Source organism: Bubalus kerabau, chromosome 1, assembly GCF_029407905.1.
Source record: "Bubalus kerabau isolate K-KA32 ecotype Philippines breed swamp buffalo chromosome 1, PCC_UOA_SB_1v2, whole genome shotgun sequence".
Lineage (NCBI taxonomy): Eukaryota > Metazoa > Chordata > Mammalia > Artiodactyla > Bovidae > Bubalus > Bubalus kerabau.
In genome coordinates, this window is record NC_073624.1 from 120,006,166 (window position 1) to 120,018,573 (window position 12,408).

Here is a 12,408-nt window from a genome sequence, read left to right on the forward strand (position 1 = left end):
TCACTATTTCATAGAACTTCATAGGCAGATGGGTTCTTCAACTGTCATCATGCAGCCAACATATACTGAGCACCTACTATATGGGTTATAACAAAGATTACACTTCTTAATGCAGGCACACCTCACTGTAAACCCTTGTTCAAAAAGAAAACAATAAATCCCCTTTCACTGTGTCTTTAAAATATTTTTTCACAAATGTAATTTGTAATAGTATAATTTATACTCACTTGTGATTCAAAATTCCAGCCCCAATCAAACAAATTGGATGTTACACAGCCTAAGTAGCTTTATGGGAAATAAATATACTATTTCTGCAAGATTTGTATAATTCTGAGATTTAATCAAGAAAATATCACTATATTTGCTATACTAAATTTCAGGGAGATGATAGGGTAGAAACTACTAAGTGATTTTTTTTTTTAAGGTTCTATAAAGAATATTCTGGACTTCCCTGGTGACAATGAAGAATCTGTCTGCAATGCAGGAGATGCAGGTTCTATCCATGGGTGGGGAAGATCCTCTGGAGAAGAGAATGGTACCCACTCCAGTACTCTTGCCTGGACAACTCCATGGACAGAAATGGGCTACAGTCCACGGGGTTGCAAAGAGTCAGACACAACTGAGCAACTAGCACTTCCACAAAGAAAATTCTACAAAAGTATGCTTATAAACCTATTACTCATTTAGTGATTTTTCTATTTGTGGTATCCTTCTCATATAAGTTCCGAGCTAAAATTTCCTTTATTTACATGCAAGCATTTGCACGCATGTCAGTCTCGATGACAGTAAACACCCCCAGAGGCAGGAGTGTGTATGACTTGGTGCCCCTGTTCCATTTGCCTGGCTGAGAGAGGTGCTTCCTCACCACAATAACTGGATGAGGGAGAAAGAGGAGTAGGTTGCACATATAGCAATTACTTTGCCTTCTGGAAGACTACTCAGGCAGGAGAGACAGTTTATTACTGCAGCTTACTTATCTTATTGGTGTGCTTCAGTGATAAGTAATCACTTTCAAAGAGCTTCCCTGGTAGCTCAGATGGTAAAGAAACTGCCTGCAATTCAGGAGACCCATGTTCAATCCCTGGGCCAGGAAGATCCCCTGGAGAAGGAAATGGCAACCCGCTCCAGTATTCTTGCCTGGAGAATCCCATGGACAGAGGAGCCTGGCAGGCTACAGTCCATGGGGTCGCAAAGAGTCGGACACAACTGAGCGACTAACACACACACACTCTCAATGATAAGCAATCACTTTTAAAGAGAGGAAGATCTTCTCAACTAATTTATTCCTTTAACATATGCTTATTGAGGAAAATTGTATGCTCAGAATCCTATAAGGTTTTGCTGGTGGCTCAGTACTCTTGCCTGCAAAATCCCAGGGACGGAGGAGCCTGGTAGGCTGCAGTCCATGGGGTCGCTAAGAGTCAGACACGACTGAGCGACTTCACTTTCACTTTTCACTTTCATGCATTGGAGAAGGAAATGGCAACCCACTCCAGTGTTCTTACCTGGAGAATCCCAGGGACAGTGGATCCTGGTGGGCTGCCGTCTATGGGGTTGCACAGAGTCGGACACGACTGAAGTGACTTAGCATGCTTAGCAAGTGGTAAAGAACCTGCCTGCAGTCTGCCATTTACCATTCTTGCGCCAACCCCACCTTCCACGACGCCAGCCTGCAGTACGCAGTCTCCACACAACAGTTTCCCAGCAGCACAGCGGACCATCTTCACCATCGCTCCTTCTCGAGTTCAGCCGGCGTACACCCATCCACCCAACACAGCCCACGGACATCGGTACAAGCCCACCACCAACAGCAGCTGTTAAGGCTGCCCTGGAGGAACCGAAAGGCCAAATTCCCTCCTCCCTTCTACTGCTTCTACCAACTGGAAGCACAGAAAACTACAATTTCATTGTTTTGTTTTGAAAAAAATATATATGTTGATTTCTTGTAACATCCAATAGGAATGCTAACAGTTCACTTGCAGTGGAAGATATTTGGACCAAGTGGAGCCATTTAGGAACTTGTGGGCTGTCCCATAATTCCATATGCTGTTTCCGAGTCCCGCAAGTACCCCAGCTCTGCTTGCTTAAACTTGAAGTTATTTATTTTTTAATGACCCTTGAAAGTCATGAACGCATCAGCTAGCAAAAGAAGTACCAAGAGTGATTCTTGCTACTATTACCACCAAAAAGAAAAAAATCAAGACTTGGAACACCCTTTTACTAAACTTGACAAAGGGTCAGTAAATTCTTATGGTCAAACTGACAGATTATTATTTATAAATCAAGTTTGATGAAGTAATCACTGTCTGCAGTGGTTCAACTTGTAAATTAAGGGAAAATCTTTGTAGATAATATAAAATAGAAACTTAAAAAAATTTAAAAATAAAAAAGTTTTAAAAACTGGAAAAAAGAAGAATCTGCCTGCAATGCAGGAGACCCGCTGATGCAATGCATCAATCCCTGGGCTGGGAAGATGCCCTGGTGAAGGAAATGGCAACCCACTCCAGTATTCTTGCCTGGAGAATCCCATGGACAGAGGAGCCTGGTGGGCTACACTCCCCGGGGTAGCAAACAGTCAGACACGACTGAGCAACCAACACTTTCACACTTTCAGAATCCTGTAAAGCATAAATAGTAATGAGTCTCTAAACTCAAGCAAAGATACAACGTAATATAATATGAAAGACAAAAGACATAAAATACCTTACTGTGTTTCAGAATAGGGGGAGGTTATTTTATCTGAAGAGATGAAGGGTAAGGAGGATCTGAAGAAGGGTCGCTTCCATTGGGCTTTGAAGGACAGACAGGACTCCATGAGCAAAGGTAAACAGCGTTCATGGTGTGGGAGGAGCAACCTTTGTGTGACATCATGCAGGTGCAAAAGTGAAAAGCACAAGAGGGGAAGGTAATTCTGAAAGAAAAAGGGCTTACGATTAAGCAACAGAAGATTCAATGGAATATAAAACTGGAGCAGTTGTTAGAAAAAATTGAATATCAGGACTAATATATTTGAACTTTGTTAGAGGATAGGGCAAATAGAAGGGAAAAAAGTGGAAGCAGTTATAGATTTTATTTTCTTGGGCTCTAAAATCACTGCAAATGGTGACTGCAGTCATGAAATTTAAAGATGCTTGCTCCTTGGAAGGAAAGCTATGGCAAACCTATAAAGAAGAAAACATATTAAAAAGCAGAGACGTCACTTTTGTGGCAAAGGTCCATTCAGTCAAAGCTATGGTTTTTCCAGTAGTCATGTACAGATGTGAGAGTTGGACCATAAAGAGGGCTGGGCAGTGAAGAATTGATGCTTTCAAATTGTGGTGCTGAGAAGACACTTGAGAGTCCCTTGAACTGGAAGGAGATCAAACCAGTCTATTATAAAGGAAATCATTCTTGAATATTCATTGGAACAAGTGACTTGAAGTTGAAGCTCCAATGCTTTGGCCACCTAATGCAAAGAGCCAACTCATTGGAAAAGGCGCTGATGCTGGGAAAAATGAAGGCAAAAGGAGAAGGGGGAGGCAAAGGATGAGATGGTTAGATAGCATCACTGACTCAGTGGGCATGGATTTGAGCAAACTCTGGAAGAGAGTGCACATAGGAGCCTGGTGGGCTACAGTCCATCAGATCACAGAGTGTTGGACATGACTTAGTGACTGAACAACAATACAAAAGAGGACTGGGAAGGGTTTTTGCCACAACTCATCTAAAATACTTCAAGGAGGAAGTAAAATAACCAGAAGCAAATGGTAACAATGAGGATAAAAATGAAAAAGACTAGTTTAAAGAATAGAACAAAATTCATTTTAAATTGTAAAGCCTTAAGTCATCTTTCAGATGATTATGATGATATTAGCAGATATGGGACATTTAAAATAAAGTATTAGTTAGATGACAATGGTCACATCCATTTGAAACAGGTGGTATTTTGAGGACCATGTAGGGACACAGAGAAACGGAAGGAAAATGTGATCATAGGAATGAAATTAAGTGAAAGACTATGATTGAGGATATAAACAAGGATTTGTATGGAATGAGATGAAGAACAGATATGTGCCAAAGTTTTAGTGAAAGAGTTCAGCTCAGCCGCTCAGTCATGTCCGACTCTTTGCGACCCCATGGACCGCAGCACACCAGGCCTCCCTGTCCATCACCAACTCCCGGAGTTCACTCAAACTCACGTCCATCGAGTCCGTGATGCCATCAAACCATCTCATCCTCTGTTGTCCACTTCTTCTCCTGCCCTCAATCTTTCCCAGCATCAGGGTCTTTTCCAACGAGTCAGTTCTTTGCATCAGTATTGATCTGAAGTATTGGAGTTTCAGATTCAGCATCAGTCCTTCCAATGAATACTCAGGACTGATCTCCTTTAGGATGGACTGGTTGGATCTCCTTGCAGTCCAAGGGACTCTCAAGAGTCTTCTCCAACACCACAGTTCAAAAGCATCAATTCTTTGGTGCTCAGCTTTCTTTATAGTCCAACTTTCACATCCCTACATGACCACTGGAAAAACCATAGCTTTGACTAGATGGACCTTTGTTGGCAGAGTAATGTCTCTGCTTTTTAATATGCTATCTAGGTTGGTCACAGCTGTTCTTCCAAGGAGCAAGTGTCTTTTAATTTCATGGCTGCAGTCACTATCTGCAGTGATTTTGGGCCCAGGAAAATAAAGTCTGTCACCGTTTCCACTGTTTCCCCATCTATTTGCCATGAAGTGATGGGACCAGATGGCATTATCTTAGTTTTCTGAGTGTTGAGTTTTAAGCCAACTTTTTCACTCCCCTCTTTCACTTTCCTCAAGAGGCTCCCTAGTCCCTTTTTGCTTTCTGCCATAAGGGTAATGTCAACTGCATATATGAGGTTATTGATATTTCTGTCAGTCTTGATTCCAGCCTGTGCTTCCTCCAGCCTGGCATTTCTCATGATGTACTCTGTATATAAGTTAAATAAGTCAGGTGACAATATACAGCTTTGACATACTCCTTTTCCTATTTGGAACCAGTCTGTTGTTCCATGTCCAGTTCTAACTGGTGCTTCTTGACCTGCATACAGATTTCTCAGGAGACAGATAAAGTGATTAATATTCCCATTACTTTAAGAATTTTCCACAGTTTGTTGTGATCCACACAGTCAAAAGCTTTGGCATAGTCAATAAAGCAGAAGTAGATGTTTTTCCGGAACTCTCTTGCTTTTTCGATGATCCAACAAATGTTGGCAATTTGAACTCTGGTTCCTCTGCCTTTTCCAAATCCAGCTTGAACATCTGGAAGTTCACAGTTCATGTACTGTTGAAGCCTGGCTTGGAGAATTTTTTTTTTTTAAACTTTACATAAAAGCATTACTTTGCTAGCATGTGAGATGAGTGCAATTGTGCAGTAGTTTGAATATTATTTGGCATAGCCTTTCATTGGGGATTGGAATGAAACCTGACCTTTTCCAGTCCTGTGGCCACTCCTGACTTTTCCAAATTTGCTGGCATATTGAGTGCAGTACTTTCACAGCATCTTCCCTTAGAATTTGAAATAGCTCATTTGGAATTGCATCACCTGCACTAGCTTTGTTCATAGTGATGCTTCCTAAGGCCCATTTGACTTCACATTCCAAGATGTCTGGCTTTAGGTGAGTGATCACACCATCGTGATTATCTTGGTCTTGAAGATCTTTTTTGTACAGTTCTTCTGTGTATTCTTGCCACCTCTTCTTAATGTCTTCTACTTCTGTTAGATCCACACCATTTCTGTCCTTTATTGAGCCCATCTTTGCATGGAATGTTCCTTTGGTATCTCTAATTTTCTTGAGGAAAACTCTTGTCTTCCCCATTCTATTGTTTTCCTCTATTTCTTTGCACTGATCACTGAGGAAGGCTTTCTTATCTCTCCTTGCTATTCTTTGGAACTTTGCATTCAGATGGGTATGTTTTTCCTTTTCTCCTTTGTCTCTCACTTCTCTTCTTTTCTCAGCTATTTGTAAGGCCTCATCAGACAACCATTTTGCCTTTTTGCATTTTTTTGGGAGGGATGCTCTTGATCACTGCCTCCTGTACAATGTCATGAACCTCTATCCATAGTTCTTCATGCAGTCTGTTTGTCAGGCCTAATCCCTTGTGTCTATTTCTCACTTCCATTGTATAATCATAAGGGACTTGATTTAGGTCAGACCTGAATGGTCTAGTGGTTTTCCCCACTTTCTTCAATTTCAATCTGAATTTGGCAATAAGGAGTTCATGATCTGAGCCACAGTCAGCTCCCAGTCTTGTTTCTGCTGACTGTATAGAGCTTCTCCATCTTCAGCTACAAAGAATATAATCAGTCTGATTTCAGTATTGACCATATGGTGATGTCCATGTGTAGAGTCTTGTTTTCTTGGAAGAGGGTGTTTGCTACGACCAATGTGTTCTCTTGGCAAAACTCTAAAACAGCATTTATAGATTCTGTATGACCTGCACTTGAGCGCCTAGAATAGGAAGTCAATAAATATCTGAGAAAATCAGTGAAAAAAAAAATTGAAATGAAAACCTAAGGATGAAACACTGTGATAAAAAATGTGTCATAGAAGACTTGTTTGATGAATAAGTGCTTCAGTTTTAAAGGGAAAAAAAATATAGCTACAAGAAGGCCAAAGTAGGTCACATTTACAGAGTGCTATTTAAATAGACTTTGTATAAAAGCCATATTGCAGAACAATGGATAAAGAGGAGGAGAAGAGAAAGCAATAAGCAAGTTCATATGATTTGTTTGTGCTTTTATTTTTAAAAATATGGCAAGAATTTTTATGCATAGAAAAAGACAACCTAGGACAGATAGATACTGGAGACAGTAGGTCAAGGGATGAATGTTGGAGCAACATTCTAGTATAGCTAAATAAGAAAAGTTAGATTAGTCTTAGAAAAGAATAAGGACAAGCTTCCACTGAGACAGGCCTATGACAGATAAGGGAAGTAAAAATAAATTTAAATTTTTGAAGTATGAGACACTGCAGTGGAGGAAACAGGCTGTAAGTTTCATCCAGGTGGAGACTTGGTCTGTCTGATTCACCACTATAGATTCATTGCAAAAAAACAGTTCCTGGTACATTGTAGTTCTTAATAATACTGAATGATACATGGCCTGTCACTTCTCAGTTATGTAGGAGATGTGGTCCCAAGAATAATGACTGGAAAGAGTAGAACTAGGTTTGAAGTAACTCCAGTGAGAAGATAAGGGGGAGTCAAAAAATGTGGAAATGCATAGAAAAGTCATAAGTCCTAGTTCAAATTGGTAATAATGTACCTGTCATTAATTAAGCAACTATTATATATAGTGAAAGAGCGGCTTAAGACTAAATACTCAAAAAAAAACCTAAGATCATGGCAGATGCCCATTACTGCATGGCAAATATAAGGGGGCAAGGTGGTGGAAATAGAGACAGATATCCTCTTGGGCTCCAAAAATCACTGCGGACAGTGACTGCAGCCATGAAATCAGAAGACGACCGCTTCTTGGCAGGAAAGAGATGACAAACCTAGACAGTGTGTTGAAAAGCAGAGACATTACTCTGCCGACAAAGGTCCCTATAGTCAAGGCTGTGGTCTTCCCAGTGCTCACGTACGGTTGTGAGAGCTGGACCATAAAGAGGGCCAAAGAATAGATGCTTTCTAACTGTGGTGCTGGAGAAGACTCCTGAAAGTCCCTTGGACAGCAAGGAAATCAAACCAATCTTAATGGAGATCAACCCTGAGTATTCACTGCAAGGACTGATGCTGAAGCTCCAGTATTTTGGCCATCTGATGCGAACAGATGACTCATTGGAAAAGTCCCTGATGCTGGGAAAGATTGAGGGCAGGAGAAGAGGACATCAGAGAATGAGACGGCTGGATGGCATCACTGATGCAATGAACATGAACTTGGGCCAAACTCCGGGAGAGGGTGAGGGACAGGGAGGCCTGGCGTGCTGCGGTCCATGGGGTCACAAAGAGTCAGACACGACTGAGCGACTGAACAACAACATATGCCATATGCATGATATTGTAAGGAAAATACCACTATCTTCATTTGTCAGGTCATAAAATTGAGATGTGATGGATGTGTGTAACTTGATCAAATTAATGCAGGTAGTAAGTAATCAAGCCAGAATCAGAAACCCAATCATACCTACCTCTAAAATCAGTAATCTTAATGAATTTGGATGACTTTCTTGTGATTCCAAATCAAAATAGTTATATGATACTCTTCAGAAACACTGGGTATAGTAGGAACTTAGAAAAAGAACAGAAATTCTTAGAATCACTCAGAGTTTTGAATTAATAAGCATTCCCAGAAGAGGATGAAGGGAAACCTAATTGAAAAAACCTAGTTGAAGGAGCTGACCAATATGCCCAGGATGGAGATAGCATAAAAGATATAAACTGGCTAGCACAATAAAACATATCGATGAACTAGGAGACATAAAGTTAGTTTGGGGCAGGTTCAATAAGAACAAACGGCCAGAAAGTCGAAAACAGTGATATTTGTATCGAGTGCTGTGTGTGGATAAGGAAGCTATGAAAATGCACTGCCTCGATTTCCTTCTATTGCCCCTTTTCTTCTGCCCCTGTGAAGCCTGCACTTTCACAATTCATTCCAAGCCCTACAACGGAGCATGGCAGCGGAGCTAAGTTGGGAACGTTCCAGAGAGACAGGGGACTCCTCCAGTGGAAAACTCTGGCTCATAGACTCCCCATTGACCTGGATGAATGTTTCTTGCAATTGAGCTGCAGTTTGCAGCTCTTTCAAAGCAATGCTTCTCTGTTCCTTCTCTCCTTGCACAGGCTGAGGCCTGCCGTGTAGTCTCAAGGGGCTCTCGCTCTCTCCTCTGGCTCTCCTCCCAAGTAAATATCTCACACACCATAATTTTTCTTCTCAGAAAACGTATCCAAGAGGGCAACTTTAAATGCTGAAGTACAAACAAGTATAAATTGCTAGATGATAAGTCATTGGAATAAGTTGGTACTAAGTATACTCTAATAAAGTAACACAGACATCCAAATAAAATCTCTTCCTTCTTAGTCCTCTCAAGAAGTTCCTTACAATCCAATATTCCATATTACAGATGTGTGTGCTCAACTTCAGGATAAGAGCAAGTAAGGAATGCAGTATCATTATATTCACCCTACATATGGGAGAGACTGAGGCAAAGGAATAGGTAATTTGTTCAAAGTGACAAGTATAGTAGTTACTGGAAATTGTCTGCTTCCATTTTTCTTTTATTTCAGTTGTTGCGTTCTTTGATTCGCACAGAAACCTATAAGGTAAGATTTTCTTGTTACTTTCTAAATTACTGGAAGGATTAGTCTACTGACTCTAAATCAAGGTACTTTTATAGTGTAAATTTCTAAATGAAGTCCTTACACTGCATCTAGATATGTGGAGATTATGGGATATGACGTGATTTGTTACTGAAGAATCTTACTGTTACTGAAGAAAGTTTTCAGTCTGGAGTAAAAGCATATCTTAAATCCTCCACAGATTTTCCAAAAAGATGTTTTTTCCTTTATTTTTTGCAAGAGTATGATAGCTGTATGTAGGACCTGAGGAAAAGGAAAGATAAATACATAAAATATCTAATCCTGAATATCACTTACTCTCAAATTGATTACCCAAAAGAAAGGAAGAGAGAGAGAGAGAGGAGGAAGAGGAATAGGGGGTAGAAAACAAGAAGGGAAGGAAAGTTAGCTTGACACAGAGAGCAGAATTAGTGCCCCACCACCCCAGTCACTCACGCCTGGAGCCCGGAGCCCTCTCTGATTTATGGCTTTCTGCGGCCACGCTGCTGTCACGGCCAGCCGAGCTGCTGCCCAGCCTCCCAGTGGCAACCTGCAGACGCGCTCTCACTTTCACATGTCCATCCTAGGCACCACCGCAGACTAATTTTGATAATTACTTCTGAAGAAGCATAATGTCTGCTAAAGGTCCCAGCTCTTACTAGATGTGACACTTTAGGCGTGTTAGAGAGGCTGCTAAGTATTTACAATTAGAACAGAACAACAGCAACAACAAAGACTACTTCTACTGATGATGATGATGATACCTCTAGAATTTTCTGAGGACTCACTTAAATCATTCATGCGAAGAACTTGGATCAATTTGGGGCAAGTAATATGCGCCAACAGAAGTCTGTAGCTATCATCATCATCTTCATCATAGCATCATTTTTATGTTAGCACCCTGCCCACCAAACTCTCTGCTTTTAAAAAACAATTCCTATGATAATAAATCAAGGCCATACACAGTGAAACTGTGTGTAAATTACCTATAAATACTTTTTTATAAATAGATTACCTATAAATGCTTTTTCCCATATGGCCAAATAATCAGCCTCTGGTTAAGCTGATCTCATATCCCATGAACATACCTTGTACCTTCAGGCTTTAATTGTGCCATTTACTTCAACTGCAATGACATTTTTTTTCTGATCTTCTGTTCTAAGCCCTATGCTGCTGCTAAGTCACTTCAGTCGTGTCCGACTCTGTGCGACCCAATGGACGGCAGCCCACCAGGCTCCCCCATCCCTCGGATTCTCCAGGCAAGAACACTGGAGTGGGTTGCCATTTCCTTCTCCAATGCATGAAAGTGAAAACTGAAAGTGAAGTCGCTCAGTTGTATCTGACTCTTCGCGACCCCATGGACTGCAGCCTACCAGGCTCCTCTGTCTGTGGGATTTTCCAGGCAAGAGTACTGGAGTGGGGTGCCATTGCCTTCTCCATTCTAAGCCCTATAAATCATCCAAAAGCAGAGGCAAAGCCCACACTACAATATGAAACTTCCTGTAGATATGTTAGTCCTCAATGCTTTGCTCTCCTCTGCAGTTATAAATCTTTTAAGTCTAAACTACATAATGTATCAAATTATTTTACATCACTCACTAATTGTTCCATGTGACAGTTAGATGTAGGTCAGATCATTTAGACTTATCTGGCACACCTGTTAATTGTCAATGCCATAACTTTTTCATTGCCAGTGAAAGATGGTCCAAGCTAAGAAAAGTATCCACCAGCAACAACTTGTTAGTTTCAGATAAGCAATCCAAACCATAAGCTTTGGTCCAATACACAGGTATTCAATCTTCACTACTGTGCAAATCAGCTTATATCTTACAGTGAAGACTTCTGTTCACTAGTGCTCTTCAGCATCGATATTAAAACATGAAAGTACATATTTAGGGCTTTCTAGGGGGCACAATTGGTAAAGAATCCGCCTGCTCAATACAGGAGACACAAAAGATGCAGGTTTGATCCCTAGATCAGGAAGATCCTGTGGAGTAGGAAATGGCAACCCACTCCAGTATTTTTGCCTAGAAAATCTCATGGGCAGAGGATCCTATTTAAGTCATCAGGAACCCAAAACAAAAGGAACACAGATGTGGAACAAGAAAACAAGAAGCTGTCAACAGTGTCAAAAATAGTACTTAAATGAAAACATTCAACTAAAGAAATATGAAACATAACAATACTGAAAACTCAGTGAATGTTCATGAAAGGATAGCGTATCAAGAGCAGAAATTAACAAACTAGAAAACAAAGAAATTATTGAGAAGAAGAAAAACATTTGTTATGACTTAAATTCATTCAAAACAGTATGTCTTAATAAATTAGAAAGAGAAAGGAATTCATTAACATATTAAACACCTTCTTCCAAAAATATACTAAGCATTGAAACAGTAAGCTTTCTCCATAAAGATAGAAATAAAAATGCACTCTATTAATATTTATATTTAAAAGCACAATAAATAAATGAATCAATAACATAATTATGAAGCAAAAGATATAAATGAAGAAATAAATTATTATTATTTAGAGATAATGTGAAAGTCCTTATAGGAATTCAAGAGAATCTATAGAACTAATCTATAAAACAATAAAAAAGTGTACACAGTTGCCTGACACAACCAATACATAAATATCAAGAAAGTTGATATAAATCAGTAAACACTAACTTAAAGAATTAATTTAGAAAGAGTCCTAGTGTCAAGAGCAAATATACAAATAAATATGAGAAAACCAAAAATTACAGGAAAGAATTAAAAGTTGTTCAGATTTTCATGGAAAAAATTACAGAAATTATCCAAAGACACAAGAACCTAAAAATGAAGAATTACATATTTTCCTTACAAAGCTAAAGAGAATTGTCACTGAAAAATGTCAACTATTCCAAAATTAAACTATTAAATCTTCAAAATTTTTTTCTAGGGACTGTCTTCATCTGAAAATTCATATGGATTGGAAAACAGTTGGCAATATTATTTTGAAAGAGAACAAGACAGGGAGAATCACCATACCTGATATCAAATCTAAAAGTCTGTATGTAGTTGGACCTTAGACAGAAGTGTTGAAGCAGGAATGTACATGCAAACCAGGGTCAGAATAAAGGACTGCAAATGCACCAAAGCTGACAGCT

General features: G+C 39.8%; 1 protein-coding gene across 1 annotated transcript in view; it reads right to left on the reverse strand.

Moving 5' to 3' along the window:
- TRHDE (thyrotropin releasing hormone degrading enzyme) overlaps positions 1 to 12,408 on the reverse strand; it is a 456,427-nt gene that overhangs the window by 123,418 nt on the left and 320,601 nt on the right. The window lies entirely within an intron of this gene.